Source organism: Somniosus microcephalus, chromosome 30, assembly GCF_052327205.1.
Source record: "Somniosus microcephalus isolate GS21.2 chromosome 30, FLI_Smic_1.0, whole genome shotgun sequence".
In the NCBI taxonomy this organism is placed as follows: domain Eukaryota; kingdom Metazoa; phylum Chordata; class Chondrichthyes; order Squaliformes; family Somniosidae; genus Somniosus; species Somniosus microcephalus.
In genome coordinates this window covers 33,375,859-33,394,218 of record NC_141016.1, presented here as the reverse complement: position 1 = coordinate 33,394,218, position 18,360 = coordinate 33,375,859, and the positions used below count along the sequence as shown (strand labels likewise).

Below are 18,360 nucleotides of genomic sequence, written 5' to 3'. Positions count from 1 at the left end.
CAACAATCTAAGACATTACAGCGGCTCTGTTCCTTTCTAATTCTGAAACAGCTGAACCAGTGAACACTACTCACCTCCTGAAGCCCAAAGATTACAAGTTTTCCACAGCCCAGATACTGCTTTCTGTGACAGGAACAGCGACCAATGCCCAACATTATGAACATGACAATATTTGAACCATTACATATAATCACTGTAGGGTTCCTCTACATAATAAACATTCTGCCAAGGAATTACGGAAAAACTGCACCGTTAGAAAGAGCAGGGATAATCAGCAATGTTTAAATATATTATTATTTTTAATACCCAATTCACTTCCAGTAAAAGCAGCAGTAGAATCCAGCAACGATTGATTAATTTATTATATTTAATCCCATCTCAAATTCCACTAAAAAATATTTTTAAACAATTGATACTGTTGTTATACCTCAAGAAAGGAATATTAAACACAGCAGAGTTTCATTATTTAGTTAATTTAACAGTCAATGTATAACCCGGAAAAGCAAAACACAACCACTGAAGCGCTTGATTTTTAAGTATATATGGATAGCTAGCTGGCTATAGAAGAGAAAACAGAGTAGGGGTTAACTGTAGTTACTCAGTTTGGCAAATGGTGGGAAGAGGCGTTCCACAAGGAGTGGTGCTGCGACTTCAGTTGTTCACCATTTACATTAATGATTTGGAATCGGGAGCACAATTTTAAATTTGCAGAGGACACAAAATTATGCATTATCTTAATGTTGTATAGAACTTTTGTGAGACCACACTTGGAGTACTGAGAACATTTCTGATCTCCATATTATAAAAAGGATATAGAGGCACTGGAGAAGGTGTAAACAAGATATACTAGATTGATCCCAGAACTGAGAGGTTATATCTATCAAGAAAGATTGAATAGACTGGCGCTCTTTTCTGTAGACAAGAGAAGACTGAGGGGTGACCTGATAGAGGTCTTCAAGATTATGAAAATGTTTGATAGGGTAGAGGTAGAGAAGACGATTCCACTTTATGACTAAGACCAGAACTAGAGGCTATAAAAATAAGATAGTCACTAATAAATCCAAAAGGGAATTGAGAAAAAACTTATTTACCCAGAGAGTGGTGAGTATTTGGAACTCGTTACCACAGGGAGTACTTGAGGTGAATATCATAGATTCATTCAAGCAGAAGCTACATAAGCGCAGGAGGGAGAAAGGAATAGAAGGATATGTTGATGGGGTGAGGTGAGGAGTGGTGGGAGGAGCCTATTGTGGAGCATAAACACTGGTATGGGCCTGTTGGGCCGAATGGCCTGTTTCTGTGCTCTAAATAATTTATAACTTTGTAATTATATTGAATCATCCCGTCACAATCGGTTAATAGAGCAATAAAAAACTTGCATCATTTAATTATTCTGTAGAGTTTCTCTCCGATGTCTAAAGGGGCAGAATTAATAATTGTTTAATCAGTTATAGACAACCTCACATCCCAGGAAATGAGCAGTTTGGAATTGGCCGTTCATTATATACATCGGCCGATTTCACATTTCATTGACTTCAGTACAAAAGGAAAATCAGGCGAAGTGAATATTTGCCTTTCAGTTCCATGTTGCCCGGATCACGCCATCGCCCAAAGTTAAAATGATTCCATGGTGATCTTTCTTGGTTTAAATCTGAGCATGTGCTTCATCAATTGCAGATAATGTTCATGGGACAGAAACAAACTGAACCATCTCTGATAATTCCAAGTTTGCAGATCCAATTTTTACATTTGTGCAATAATGTGAAATCGGCAACAGCAATTATGCTCCCCGTTTTACGTGTCTCCGGATTTTTATTTCTATAGACATCAATGGACATAAAAATAAGGGGAGATGTAAAATGAGCTGCAGATTCACTATCACAGATTTATATCATCAAGCCAAGTCAATATTCCCCTAAATCACTGAAATTAGAATAGAGAAGTGTGTGTGAAAAAAAGAATGTTATTTCAACCGGGTTTCAGTCAGCCTAATACAAACTGACAATACTCCACCTGTTGGGAGTTGGACTTGATAAAAAGAAAGAAATTCCTGGATTTATATAGCGCCTTTCACGACCACTGGACGCTCCAAAGCGCTTTACATTTCAAGGTGGAGTAACTGTTGTAATGTGGGAAACGCGGCAGCCAGTTTGCGCCCAACGATGACCACGAACAGCAATGTGATAATGACCAGATAATCTACTTTTGTTATGTTAGTTGAGGGATAAATGTTGGCCAGGACACCGGGGATAACTCCCCTGCTCTTCTTCGAAATAGCGTCAGGCGATCTTTTACATCCACCTGACCAGACGGTGTCTCGGTTTAACATCGCATCCACAAGAGAGCTGCACCACCGACAGTGCAGCTCTCGCTCAGCACTTCATTGGAGTGTCAGCCTAGCTGTATGTGCTCATGTCCCTGGAGTGGGACTACGAACCCACAACCTCCGACTCAGAGGCGAGTGTGCTACCAACTGAGCCACAGGTGAAACTGATGATAAATATAAGGCCCAAAGCTTCAGAGAAGCGAGGAATGTGTGTGTGCAGCTTGACGTGGTAATTCAAGAGAACCTGCCACAAGGCATGCAAAATGGATGCGCGGCGGCCTGGGGGAGCGCGCCATAATATAATCAAGTGGATTGTTACCTGCGATTTTGAACTACGTAAGGCCAGGAACATGGAATATTGCTTAAACTGATTCACTGCAAAGGACCTACGAAGGGGTTTATTCAAATTATTTTGAGGTAGCGGAGTTGGGCAGCAACACGTGGGCAATTACAGTGCCTTTAGGTAAATGATGCTGGTCATAGAGTAAACACAAACCTAGGTTCAGAAGAAATAGAACCATGAACAATGATGATGATAAATACAACAACCAGTGATTCAGAAGTGAAATAGACAAAGAAAGGTAGAAATTGATCTTAGGCAGGAGCCTAAAATGCGCAAGAGCGACCGTGCCCCGCTTTACACTCCGCCCGATGTTATTTTCCAATGAAGTGGCCCGTTTTGTGCTTCCACCCAAGAACAATTTCACCTCCAATAATTGTGAAAAAAAGAATCTAACGTAATTCAAAACTTTGTAAAAAGGCGGGCACAGAGATTATCAGGAACATGGAATTGAGCGGCGCAGATCCACAAAAGATAACAATGAGAAGTTCAGAAATGTAACATAAAGGCTGAGAAGACGCTAATATGGTCAAAAGGATGGATTGGTGATTATAAAGTAGATGAAACACTAAACGATGACCTCCCCAAGCCCCAGTAATTGTTCAGTAACAATGCAATTATTTACCTATTTCGGCAAACAACCCGCAGCTTTGAGAAAAGCATAGGTGCTCAAAACTAACAATGACCCAGGACTGGATGGTGTTTATCCACGGGAGAGAAAGAGGACACGGATCAATATTGCGAGTGGAGACCGTCATTATGAGGCATTTGGGAAGCTCCAGGATGCCGGGAGCGAAAGTGATCCGAGCCAGCAGGAGGAGATAGTTCGAGTACAGACTAGACACGTACCTATGAGGGAAAAAGGAAGGGCATCCAAGACTAGAGCTCCCTGGATGACTAAAGATAGAGATTACAATGAAACAGAAAAAGGAGGCTTGTGATAACTGACAGGTTCATAATTTAGTAGAGAGCAAAGCTGAATACAAAAAGTACAGGGAGAACTGAAAAAGGAACTTAGGGAGTCAAAGTGAGCACATCAGTATAGATTAGTGGGTAACATACAAGTTAACATAAAAGAATTTTCTAAACATATAAATAGTAAAATAGTATTCAAATGAAGCATGGGCCCAATTACGCATCAAAATAAAATCTTCTTGTAGAGGCAGAGGGCATGGCTTAGGTAATAACTGAGTAGCTTGCATCTGGCTTCACTAAATAAGAGGATGCCACCAATGTCACAGTGAAGGAGGAGGTACTAGAGCAATTGAATAGGATAAAAATAAAGAGGATGCATTAAAATGTTGGCAGTGCTCAAAGTAGATAAGTCACCGGGCCTGAATGTGATGTAAGGCTGGAAATTGAGGAAGCTCCGACCCCAATCTTCCAATCCTGCTTCGATATGGGAGTGGGGTCAGAGGACTGGACGATAGAAAATACTATACTCCTCTTCAAAAAGGACTGAGGGATAAGCGCGACAACTCAAGCCAGTCAACCTAATGCTGGTGGAGGGTAGTGTTTTAGAGACAATAATCCACAACACAGTGAATTTGCACTGGGGAAAATATGAGTTAATGAATGAAAGTCTGTATGGATTTGTTAACATAGAAACATAGAAGATAGGAGCAGGAGTAGGCCATTCGGCCCCTCGAGCTTGCTCCGTCATTCAATGCGATCATGGCTGATCATCCAAATTCAGTACCCTGTCCCTGCTTTCTCCCCATATCCCTTGATCCCTTTAGCCTTAAGATATATATCCAACTCCTTCTTGAATATATTTAATGAATTGGCCTCCACCGCCTTCTGTGGAGGAGAATTCCACAGGTTCACAACTTTCAGGGTAAATAAATTCCTCCTCATTTCTGTACTAAATGGCTTACCCCTTTTCTTTAGACTGTGACCCCTGGTTCTGGACTCCCCGACCATCGGGAACATCCTTCCTGCAGCTCGTCTGTCCAGTCCTGTCAGAATTTTATAAGTTTCAATGAGGTCCCCCCTCATTCTTCTAAACTCCAGCGAGTATAAGCCCAATCGACCCAATCTCTCCTCAACGTCATTCCTGCCATCGCAGGTATCAGCCTGGTGAATCTTTGCTGAACACCTTGCATGGCAAGAAGATCCTTCCTGAGATAAGGCGACCAAAACTGCATACAATACTCAAGTTGTGTGGTCTCACCAAGGCCCTGTACAACTGAAGCAAGACATCCTTGTTCCTGTACTCAAACCCTCTCGCTACGAAGGCCAACATACCATTTGCCTTCTTAACCGCCTGCTGCACCTGCATGCTTACCTTCAGAGACTGGTGCACAAGGACACCCAGGACTCGTTACACTTCCCCCTCTCCCAATCCATTGCCATTCAGATAATAATCTGCCTTCCTGTTTTTGACACAAAAGTGGATAACCTCGCATTTATCCACGTTATATTGCATCTGCCATGATGCTGCCCAATCACACAACCTGTCCAAATCATCCTGGCGTTCCTCGGCTTCCTCTTCACAGGACACACGCCCACCAAGCTTTGTGTCGTCTGCAAACTTGAGGATATTACATCTAGTTCCCTTGTCTAGATCATTAATATATGTTATGAATAGCTGGGGTCCAAGGACCGATCCTGCGGTATCCCACCAGTCACTGCCTACCACTCGGAATAAGACCCGTTTTTTACAAATGTTTGCTTTCTGTCTGCCAACCAGTTCTCTATCCAAGTCAATACCTTTCCCCCAATCCCATGTGCCTTAACTTTACACGCTAATCTCTTATGCGGGACCTTATCGAAAGCCTTTTGAAAGTCCAAATACACCACATCCACTGGTTCTCCCTTATCTATTTTACCAGTTACATCCTCAAAAAATTCCAGTAGACTAGTCAAGCACGATTTACCTTTTGTAAATCCATGTTGACTTTGCGCGATCCTGTCACTGTTTTCCAAGTGCACTGTTATTACATCTTTAACATGTACTCTAGCATTTTCCCCACTACGGATGTCAGGCTTACTGGTCTGTAATTCCCCGTTTTCTCTCTACCACCGTTTCTGAATAGTGGGCTAACATTAGTTACCCTCCAATCCATGGGTACTCTTCCAGATTCCATCGAATGTTGTTAAAGTAAAATCGTATTTGACTAACCAGATTGAAATCTTTGATGAATTACCGGAGAGAGTTGATGATGGTATTCTGGTTGTTGTTTTGTATATGGACATTCTATAGGCGTTTCATAAAATACCACATAAAAATTAAATAGACTTGTTCGCAAAATTGAAGCCCAAGGAATTAAAGGGGTAGTGGATGCGTGGATATGAAATTGGCTAATGGACAAAAACAGAGAGTGGTGTTAAATGAATGTTTTTCACACTGGAGGGAAGTGTGCAGTGGTGTCCCCCACGGGTCGGTTTGGGACAACTGCTCTTTTTAAATATATTAATGACCTCGATCATGTATAGAGGGCATAATTTCAAAGCTTGTAGATGATATAATACTTGGAAATGCAGTAACCAGTGAGAGCGAGAGCAACAGATTTCAGGAGGACATAGACAGACTGGTGAAATGGGTAGACACATGGCAGATGAAATGTACCGCAGAGCACTGTGAAATTATTCATTTTAGTAGGAATAATGAGGAGAGGCAATATAAACAAAATGGTTCAATTGTAAAGGTGATGCAGAAAGAGAAAGACCTAGGGGTTTATGCATGCAAGACATTTAAGGTGGCAGATCAAGTTGAGAATGTTGTTAAGAAGGCAGCGGGGATCCCTGGGATTAAAAGTAGAGGCAATGACATTATGCTAATCCTTTATAAAAAAAAACTGGATAGGCCCCAGCTGGAGTATTTTGGCCAATTCTGAGCACCACATTTTAGTTATTATGTCGAGGCCTTAGAGAGTGTGGAGAGGAGATTGACCTCAATGGTACTAGGGCGAAAGACTTCAGTTACTGGCAGAGACTAGAGAAATTGAAGGTGTTCTCCTTAGAGCAGTGAAGATTAAGGGAGATTTCATAGAGGTGTTCACAATTATGAAGGTATTGATGAAGTAAATAAACGTAATCTGTTTCCAGTGGCAAGAGATTTGGTGACTATAGGACACAGAATTAAGTTAATTGGCAAAATAATCAGAGCCGACAACAGAAAAACTGTTTCTGCAGCGAGTTGTTTAGATGTGGAATGCACTGCTGGAAAGGGTGGTGGAGGAAGAGTCCATAATATCTTCCAAAAGGGCATTGGGTAAATAATTGAAGTGGAAAAATGTGCAGGGCTATGGAGAAAGAGCTGGGGAGTGGTTCGAATTGGCTCTATCTTTCAAAGAGGTGGCACAGGTACGATGGCCGAATGATGTCATTCAGTACTGTATCATTCTATGTTTATATAAATGTAGGTGAGGTGTAGTGGATTTTTTTGAGGAGGTCCCTGAGAAGGAGGACAGCTTTGGATGTTCCTATATGGTCTTCCAGAAAACATTAGATAAGGCTTCGGACAAGAGATTATTCGCATAAATAAATGTGTCCGATATTGAAGATGAAGTTGTAATGAATTAGAATGGATAAAGGATTGATTAACAGACAGAAAACAGAGAGTAGGGAAAAATTGGTTATTTTCAGATTGGGAGTTTGTAACTAGTGGGGTGCCGCTAGGATTAATGTTTGTGCCTCAGCTATTCACAATCTGTATTAATGACTTGGATGAAGGGACCGAGTGCAATGTGTCCAAGTTTGCTGACGATAGATAGCTAGGTGGGAAAGTAAACTGTGAGGAGGACGCATAGAGCGTGCAAAGGGACATAGACTGGTTAATTGAGTGGGCAACAAAGTGGCAGATGTGGTATAATGTGCGGAAATCGGAGGCAATTCACTTTGGTAGGAAGAATAAAAAAACAGAATATTGTTCAGTGTCCTAGTGCAAGACCCACAGTGCGTTAGCATGCAGGTACAGCAAGCAATTAGGAAAACAAATAGCTTCATCGCTATAGGGTTAGAGTACACATTTAAGGAAGTCCTGCTGCAATTATACAGGGCTTTGGTGAGATCAGGCGTGGAGTACTGTGCACAGTTTTGACCTCCATAGCCATGGAAGGATATGCTTGCCTTAGAGGTGGTGCAACGAAGATTCACTAGTTTGATTCCTGGGAAGAGTGGGTTGTCCTATGAGGAGAGATTGATTAGATTGGGTCTATAGTCTCTGGAGTTTAGAAGATTGAGAAGTGATCTCATTGAAATATATAAAGTACTGAGGGGTATGACAGGATAGATGCTGAGACATTGTTGCCCCTGTATGGAGAATCTAGAACGAGAGGGCATAGTCTCAGGATAAGAGGTCGGTATTTTAAGACTGAGATGAGGAGGAATTTCTTCACTCAGAAGGTAATGAATATTTAGAATTCTCTTCCCTAAAGAGCATATTCAAGGCTGAGAGAGATAGAATTTTGGAATCTAGATGTATAAAGGGATATGGAGATAGGACAAGAAAGTGACGTTGAGGTGGATGATCAGCCATGATCTTATTGAATGGCGGAACTGGCTCGAGGGGCCGTATGGCCTACTCCTGCTCATAATTCTTATGTTCTTTTGGGTTGGAAATTGTTTTAGAGGTAGGACACAGGGATTACGGATAAAGGGAGTAGCTCTGATTAGCGGGTTAAGACAAGTTTTGCTCTTTACGGAACTGTACTGGGGCCTTAACTTTTTACCTACATATTTAGTGATGACTTGAATGAAGGAATGGAGAGTAGTATGACCAAGTTTGCAGGTGACACTAAGTTAGCAGGTGCACAAGTTGTACAGGTGGGATCAGAAAGTTACAACAGGGCACAAATAGATCAAGTGAGTGACCGAGTCTGTGGCAGGTGCTGTTCAATGTGGGCAAGTGTGAAGTCATCCAAGAAAGACCAATCAAAATATATTCTTAATGGTGAGAGAACAGGAGCTGTGGGGAAGCAAATGGGTTTGGGTGCCCAGACAATAAAGCTAGTGCACAGGTGCAAGAAGAAGTAAAAAAGGCGAATGAAGTGCCAGCCTTCATATCAAGGAGGTAGGAATACAATTGAGAGGAAGTGATGCTTCATTGTTAGTCAGACCCCATCTGGAGTGTTGTGTTTAGTCATGGAAGGATATAGTGTTCCTGGAGAGGGCGCAACGAAGATTCACCAGAGCGATACCAGGGCTAAAAGGTTTAAATTATGTGGACAGTTTCATAAATCTGGTCTGTATTCCCTTGAGGTTAGAGGTTGAGGGGTTATGTATTTGAGATGGTTAAAATGATAAAAGGATCGATGAGTAGATATGCAGAAAATATCTCCTCTGGTGTGGGAATCCAGCACAAAGAGCACATTCTTAAGGTTGGAGCTCGGTTATTCAGGAGAGAAATCATAAATCTGGAATTCCCTCCCCAAAAGGCAGTTGTGAATTTCAAGACAGAGATTAATAGATTTTTCTTAAGTAAGGGTATCAAGGGATATGGAGCAAAGTAGGAAAAGTGGAGTTGAGGTGCAGATCAGATCAGCCATGATGGATGAACAAACTCACGGGGCTGAATGGTCTACTCCTGTCCCTATATTACAGGTAGTCGTAACAGCAGTAGCGGCAGTAATAGTAGCGGTAAGAACAGCAGCAGTACTGATACTGAAGCTAATAGTTGTAGCAGCAGTAAGAGCATTAGCAGTATTAATAGTAATGGTAGCAGAAGCAACAGTAGCAGTAATAGTGTACAAGTAATACTAGCAGTAGTGGTGGGATTAGCAGTAGTTGTAATGGTGGCAGAAGTTCCATAGAAGTAGTAATGGTGGGAGTAGTAATGGTGGGAGTAGTAATGGTTATTGTTGTTGAGCTGGAACCAGATGCGATGTGAATCCACCTTAAAGTGTTTTCCATTGTGACTCTGATAATTAACACGTTATTCGTTTTTAATAATATAATAATATTACTTGGTATTGTTATAATTAACATTTAGGTCACAGAGATCTCAGGCTGGTATCCGGGGACACCGGGTGCTCCGGCCGGGTGGAAGTGCTACACGGAGACCAGTGGGGGACGCTGTGTGATGTTTACTTTGGTTTAGAAGACGCCAGCGTGGTCTGTGAGCACCTTCAGTGCGGGGCAGTCACCGCAACCCCGGGAGCAGCTCACTTTGGGGAGGGAACCGGCCTAGTGTGGAAGGAGAACTACAGTTGCCAGGGGAACGAGTCCCGATTGTGGGATTGTCCGGTTTCATCCTGGGATCAGTTTCGCTGCTCACATGGAAATGACACCAGTGTCATCTGCTCGGGTGAGTCCACTCAGTGTATTGAACTGAAATACACCAACTGTAGATGTTTCCATTGCCACTGAGCGAGTGTTTGTCGATCGATTTCTCGCAAGTGAGTTAGTAATGAACCAAAGGGCTTCAATGCAGCACAAGTGTAATCAATGACTGCCTCGTCTTCCGGTGTTTATCTCTGTCCGGGTGATTCCAGAGCATTACCCAGAATTCAGCAGAATTGGCTAAAACGTTCAAACAACGACAGTGGCGACACTGCTATAGAATGGTCAATCTGCATTTGTATTGAAACCACAATAAATGATACCAGTTAAAATATGAATCAACATTATAAAATGATGAGGGTGTTCCATACGATAGATGTAGATAAGATGTTTCCACTAGTTTGGATGACCAAAACTAGGGGACATCAATGTAAGTTTGTCACTAATGAAGTCAGTAAGTAATTCAGGAGAAAACTCTTTATTTAGAGAGTGGTGTGAACGTGGAACTAGCTACCAGAATGAATAGTTGAGGGGAGCAGCATAGATGCATTTAAGAGGAAGCTAGATAAGTGCAGGAGAGACAAAGGAATGGATGGATTTGCTAATGGGGTTAGATCAAGTAAGGAGGGGGTATTCCTATGGAGCATAAACACCGGCAGAGACCTGTTGGGCCGAATGGGCTGTTCCTGTGCTGTAAATAAATTATAATACTTGAAACCATTCTAAATGCTACCAGTTTAAAATATTAATCTATATGCGATTCCCCGTAGAGATCAGTTGTATTGTCATTGAAAACTCCAAGTGTTAATATATTGCTCGATAAATAGTATGAGGTGATTTTAATATTCAATACACTGAGTGCAATATAATTACTAGTGATTGAAATACCTCAGGTTATATATCAGTGTGCTGGACCTCTGATTATTTCACGGGACCTCACAGTTCTCCCGGTGTCCTGGGTCACACTGATCGCTCACCAGCGCCGCCATCTGGTCCGTTATGTCAGTGCTGTTTTCAGGGCAAATTCGCTTCGGCGTTTCACACATTGGCACATGTGAACACTGGAGACAGGTGGAGGCCCATCAACCCTTCGGCCGGTCCCCCAGTGCCTATAAAGCAGAACGACTTCACTGGCTGCGAAGCGGTTTGGGACGTCCTGCAGTTTTGAAATGCTTTACCAATTTAAATTTCTGTCTGTTTCATTCCGTATTGAATAAGATAAACTTTGAGCAGCTAGAACCCATTTCAAACCCGTGCTCCTGCCTTTGATCACAGCTGATATCAATAGCCGGCCTGGGCCGCCCGCCCCCAATTTGTTTTTAGCCGCTTTCCCCAGATTAGCCTCCAGAAGCAGCTCGGCATCTCTCTAAAATCAATTCACCGAGAAAAGGTAATGGCGGAGAGGATCTGCCTACAAGCCTTGTGGGTAATTATTACAGAAATGTAATCATTAAAATTAATAATATTATGGGATATTTTGGCTCAGTTTAACCGTTGCTCTCAATGTGTTTATTTTTGTAGATGAAGCTTGGCCGCCGAGACTGACTAACGGGGGAAGCCGCTGTGACGGGCGAGTGGAGATTTACTACAACGGCAGCTGGGGGAGAGTGCGGGACAACCTCTGGGACCTAAATGATGCCAACGTGGTCTGCAGACAGCTGGGCTGCGGCTCTGCAATAGCCGCTTATAACTCTTCAAAGTACGGAGAGAGTGAAGGGCCCGTGTGGGTGAATGATGTCCAGTGTGAAGGAAACGAGTCTCAGCTCCGGAACTGCAGCTCATTCACATTGAATCCATCTCTCAATGACAGCATCGGCGTAGGGGTCCTGTGTTCAGGTGAACAAATGGTTCTATTTTACAGAACCATAAAGGGGAATATCTAATCTGCTGAGAACTGTTTTAATACAGGTCACATATTCCTCTTTGTCTCTCCAACCACTTATTTAACTCAGGGAGTGACAGCAAAGCTAGAGCACACCGGCAGAACTGAAAAATAACAAGAACTTGCATTTATATGGCGCCTTTAACGAAAGATAAACGTCGTAAGATGATTCACAAGGAGAAAACTGACATAGAGTGAAAGCCCAAGGTTATAGGACAGGCGACTAAAAGCCTGGCCATTTGGGTCGGTTTCAAGAGCTGGTATTAAACCAGGAGAGGCGGCAGGTTTAGGGAAGGAATTCCTGATCTTGGGACCGAGACGGCGAAATCCACGGCCGCCAATTGTGGGCGAAGGAAGTCGGTGATGCACAAGAGGCCACATTTGGAGAACAGTAGAGTTCCCTAAATGATTAGGGCTGGAGGCGGTTACAGTGATAGGGGGGGGGGTCGAATCAATGAAGATATTTGAACCTGAGGATGGTAATTTAAAACTACAGGTTTTGGCGGACAGGAAACCAATGGAGAGCAGTGAGCAGAGGGAAGCTGGTGAGTGTGACTTGGTGCGGGTCAGGATATCAGGAGTTTTCGGTTGAGCTGAAGGTTATGGAGGGCGCAGGATGGGAGGACGGCGTTTCAGCAGCACATGGGCTGAGGCAGGGACGGAGGTGAGCGATGATACAGAGGTGGAAGTTGGCGGTCTTTGTGACGGAGAGCACGTGGGATAGGAAGTTCAGCTCGGCTGTCAAATGCGCGCTGAGTTTGCAAATCAGTTCCTTTGTGCAGCATATAAGTGTAGACAGATGTGCTGGAGATTCACTGGTGTAAGTTTCATTATGCTGTGTATAAGTGTGGACAGATGTTCTTCAGATGTACTTGTGTAAGTTGCATAATGCAGTGTGTAAATTTGGACATATATTTTGGTTACGGACTGATGTCAGTTCCAACATGTTGTATTTACGTGTAGACAGATTTTGTGGGCTTGTACTTCCGTACGTTGCATTCTGCCGTATGCAATGAGCAGCGGAAATGATAAATAAAGTTCTGGATAAGAATGTAAGCTAGTAAGACGGGTGGGGGGGAGGAATCAGGTGAAATTAACATAGGCCTGAAGATAAAATAAATAGGAGATGTGAGTAAATGTCAGACCAAGGTAATGAAAACTGGATACATTAACGGTTAGGGAACAGATACACTTATAGAGCAGAAATATAAATTGATTGTTAAAAATAAAGTGAGTGGAACAACTAATAAAAACAAGTTAAATTGGCTGTACAACAATGTGCACAACATTCGAAACCAAACGGGAGAACTGGAGGAAATAAATCTAACGATGGAGAAATGAATAGAATGTTATGCTGAAAGGATTAGAGGAAGTGGGGAGGGAGGAGGCACGTGTGGACCATAATACCGGGTTGGATATTTGGGCCGAATGGCCTGACTCTGTGCTGTACATTCTATATAATTCTACGTAAGATGTAAGTGCAGAGAGATGTTCCGGGATATAAAATCATGTACCTGTCACAGACACATAAAAAGCACTTTTTTATTAAACTGCAGAAGCAGCAATGTTTGGATTGAGTGATTAGATAAATGTATATTGGAAGTATAATCCTCCTGCATTGTTCTCTAACAGGACACGTGCAGTTAAGGTTGTCCGACGGTGGAAGTCCATGTGCTGGGCGAGTGGAGGTTTATTACAGTGGGACCTGGGGCTCAGTTTGTGACGATTCCTGGGACCTGGCCGACGCTGATGTGGTTTGCAAACAGCTGGATTGCGGAAATGCGGTGGACATGGAACTACCTGCTGCTTGTGGACCAGGCTCAGGCCCGGTTTGGTTGGATGAACTGCGCTGTTCGGGTAACGAATCGTTTCTCTGGGAATGTCCCTCAGCACCGTGGGGAAACCACGACTGTGCTCATAAAGAAGATGTGAGGGTGGGTGTGTTCAGGTAAGGGCGCTTTCTATCTGCTCATTTTCTGCAGGGTTATATGCGAGGCTTTACTCGGGAGTGTTTACATAGAATCTACAGCACAGAAACCGGCCATTTGACCCAACTGGTGTGTGTGATGTTTATGCTCCGCACGTGCCTCGTCACTCCGTACTTCATCTAACTCTATCTGCACATCCTTCTGTTCATTTCTCCCTCGTGTACTTATCTAGCTTCACCTAAAGGCATCTACGCTATTCGCCTCAACTACGCTATGTGGTAGAATGTTCCACATTCTAACCACACTCTGGGTAATGAGCTTTCTCCTGAATTCCCTGTTGGATTTATTAGTGACTATTTTACATTTATTGCACCTAGTTTTGGACTCCCCACAATTGGAAACATATTCTCTATGTCTACCCTATCTATCCCCTTCATAATTTTAAAGATCTCTATCGAGACAGCCTTCAGCCTTCTCTATTCTAGAGAAAAGAGCCACAACCTGTTCAGCCTTATTTGATAGTTCTAACCTCTGAGTTCTGGCTTCATTCTTGTAAATCATTTTTTGCACTTTCTCCCGTGCGTGTATATCCTTTTTGTAATATGTTGAACGGAATTAACTACAGCCCCCCAACTTGGTGTCCTCCATAAATTTTTAAATTGTACTTCCAAATCCCAAGTCCAAATCGTTTATGTAAATGATGAACAGCAGCAGACCCTGCACCGATCCCTGTGGAACACCAATTCTGAGCTTCCACCAGTCTGAATAACTACCTTTAACCGCAACTCTTTATTTTCTGCTTTGTAGCCAGCTGGCTATCTATTCTGCTACTTGTCCTCTGACTCCACATCGTCTGACGTCAGTCATGATTCTAAGAAGTGTTAACTTATGGAAGGCCATTTTAAAATCCATGTATATTACATCTACCACATTAACCTTGTGTACATTTTCTGCAACTTCTTCAAATAATTCAAGTAGTTTGGTAAAGCATGAACTTCTCTTTGAAATCAAGTTTGCAGACGACACACAGCTGGCTGGGCGTGTGTGCTGTGAGGAGGATGCCGAGAAACTCCAGTATGATTTGGACAGGTTGGGTGATTGGGCAGATGCAGTATAATGTGGATAAATGCGAGGTTATCCACTTTGGTGGCAAAAACAGGAAGGCAGATTATTATCTGAAGGGCAATCGATTGGGAGAAGGAGAAGTGCAACGAGGCCTGGGTGTCCTTGTGCACCGGTCGCTGAAGGTAAGCATGCAGGCGCAGCAGGTGGTTAAGGAGGCAAATGGTATGTTGGCCTTCGTAGCGAGAGAGCTTGAGTACAGGAGCAATGATGTCTTGCTGTAGTTGTACAGGGACATGGTGAGACTCCACCTTGAATATTGTGTGCAGTTTTGGTCGCCTTATCTGAGGAAGGATGTTCTTGCCATGGAGGGAGTGCAGCGAAGATTCACCAGACTGATACCTGGGATGGCAGGAATGACGTATGAGGAGAGATTGCGTCGATTGAGCTTATACTCGCTGGTGTTTTGCAGACTGAGAGGGGATCTCATTGAAACTTATAAAATTCTAACAGGACTAGGCAGACTAGATGCAGGAAGGATGTTCCGGATGGCGGGAGAGTCCAGAACCAGGGGTCACAATCTAAAGATAAGGGAAAAGCCATTTAGGACAGAGATGAGGAGGAATTTCATCACCCTGAGAGTGGTGAACCTGTAGAATTCTCTACCAAAGAAGGCAGTTGAGGCCAATTCATTAAATATATACAAGAAGGAGATAGATATATTTCTTAAGGTTAAAGGGATCAAGGGATATGGGGAGAAGGCAGGGACAGGATACTGAGTTTGAATGATCAGCCATGATCTCATTGAATAGCAGAGCAGGCTCGAGGGGCCGAATGGCCTACTCTTGCTCCTATTTTCTAAAATTTCTATGTGCTGACTATTCTTTATTATATACAAAAGCAAAATACTGTGGATGTAGGAAATCTGCAATAAAAACCAATTAACGTGGAAATATTATGCAGGTCAGGCAGCATCTGTGAAAATTCAAACGTTTCATGTCGATGACCTTTCGTCAGAACTGGAAAAATATGTAACAGTTTTTTAAGCAATTACAGAGTCAGGAAAGCGGGGAGGGGAGGAAAGAACAAACGGGAAGTCAAGAAAAATTAAATGACAAAAGGGATGATGGTGCAAGGCAAAAGGACACGATATTGGGACAATAAAGAAACAAAAGATGGGTCTAGAGAAGGTGTAAATTGGAATAGCAGAATCATCAGCAATGGCCGCTGTCTGATAATATTCAGGTATATTTATTATCTGAAATTTTTCAAATCAGTATTGAGTCCGGAAGGCTGAAAAGTGTCTAATCGATAGATGCGGAGCTGTTCCTCGAGGTAACGTTGAACTTCCAATCTCATCCCTTGCTGTGTTTTCACTATCCCCTCTGACCTATCCATCACTGACCCCGTATGATCAGCACCCACTTACGCCCCATCTCAATGAACTTCGAGCTCGGCACAATGCTGAGCTCTTTTTCCATCACCTTCACCTCCATACGCACTTCTCTGGCCAGAATCTTCCCCCACGTAGAGTATCCTTTCTTCCATCTTCAGTACTCTCGTTCCACCTGGATCCCTCCATCTAGACTCTTACACGCTCTAGATATTTTCATTGGGAATTGCCGGCGTGACATCAGCCATTTCAATTTCTCTACTCCACTCACTCACTCTAATCTACCTCCCACTGAATTTGCGGCGATCCGTTTTCTCGGATCAATTCCTAATATTGTCATTAAACCTGCTGACAAGAGTGGCGCTGGTGTTGATTGGTGAACTGACCTCTAACTTGCAGAGGCTGAACGCTAACTCTCTGAAACCACCTCCTACCTCCCACTGCAACATGACCCCACCACCGAACATCAGCCCATCATTTTCAAGATGGTCAATGGCCTCCTCTTCCCTCAATGGTCTCCAACGTCATAATCCCCCAACCTCACACAGCCCGATTCTACCTCCATCTCAAGATCCACCAACAGGACTGCTCTGGTACACCCAACGTTTCAGCTTGTTCTTGCCCCACGGAAATGATTCCTTCCTATCTCGACGCTTTTTTCTCAACTAATCCAGGCTCTTCACACCTGTATCCATGAATCTTCTGACGCCCTCCATTACTTGAACCGTTTCCAGTTTCCTGGCACTAACCATTTCCTTTTCACCATGGACGTCCAATCCGCCTACACCCCATCCCCCACCAGGCCGGCCTGAAGATTCTCCACTTCTTTCCTGAATAGTGGGTCAACCAATCCTCATCCTCCACCATTCTCCCCTGCCTGACTGAAATTGTTCTCACATTGAAAAATAACTCGTTTGACTCCACTCACTTGCTCCAAATAGACGATTCTGCTGTGGGAAGCCATATGTGTCCTAGCTGTACTTGATTTTTCGTGGGATATGTGAAACATTCTTTGTTTCTTTCCTACTCAGGCCTTCTCCCTCACGTCTGTTTCCGGTACATTGATGACTGTATTGATGCCATTTCCCCCTTTGGTGCTGAACTGGAAAATTTCATCAACTTTACTTACAATTTCCATCCTTCCCGGGCCTTCACATGGTCCATCTGCGACTCTTCCCTTCCCTTCCTCAAGAACTCTCTCTCCATTTCTGGGGAAAAGCTATTGACCAATATCCACTATAAGCCCACTAACTCCCACAGCTAACTTAACTTCACTTCCCCCCAGGCTGCTTCCTGTAAGTATTCTATTCCATTCTCCCAGCTTCACCATCTCCGTCACATCTGTTCTGCTGATGCCACCTTCCATCCTAGTGTTTCTGAAATGTCTTCATTTTTCCTCAACCGAGGACTCCCCTCCACCATGGTTGAAAGTGCCCTCAAAGTGTCCTTTCCATTGCCTGTATCTCTGCACTCATCCCATTCCACCCTTGCAGAACCACGATAGCTTCCCCTTGCCTTTACCTTCGAACCCACCAGCCTCCACATTCACAGAGCAACCTCCACAATTTCGGCCATTTCCAGCATGATTCCACCAACAAACACATCTTCCCCTCCCCTTTCAGCATTCTGAATGGACCGTTCATTCCATGACACACTGGTCCAATCCTCAATCACACCAACACCCCCTCCCCTTCCCACAACTCCTTCACATCGAAGTGCAGGAGAAGCAACAGCTGCCCTTTTCACTCCTCCCTTCCCACCGTCCAGGGCTCCAAATACACCTTCCAGGTGAAACAGTAATTTACTTGTACTTCTTTCAATTTAGTACACTGTATTCGCTGCTCAAGATGCAGTCTCCTCACATAGGGGAGGTCAAACGCAGATTGGTGACCGCTTTGTGGAACCCCTCTGTTCAGTCTGCAAGCTGACACCAAGCTTACACTTACCTGTGATATTTATTCTATGCCCCAATCCCACTCTGACCTCTCTGTCCTCAAACTCCTACACTGGTCAATGAAGCTCAACGTAAGCTCGAAGAAAAGCACCTCATCTTTCAATAAGGAACTTTACAGCCTTCTGGACTCAACATTGTGTTCAACAATATCAGATCATAACCTCTGCCCAAATGCTTTCGTGCAGTAGCTATTGCTGATGATGCTGCTATTCCCATTAACACCTGCTCCAGACAAATATTTTGTTTCTTTT

The 18,360-nt window shown here is 43.4% G+C and overlaps 1 pseudogene; it reads left to right on the top strand.

Moving 5' to 3' along the window:
• Positions 1-18,360, top strand: part of LOC147098115 (scavenger receptor cysteine-rich domain-containing protein DMBT1-like) — a 53,958-nt pseudogene that overhangs the window by 24,283 nt on the left and 11,315 nt on the right.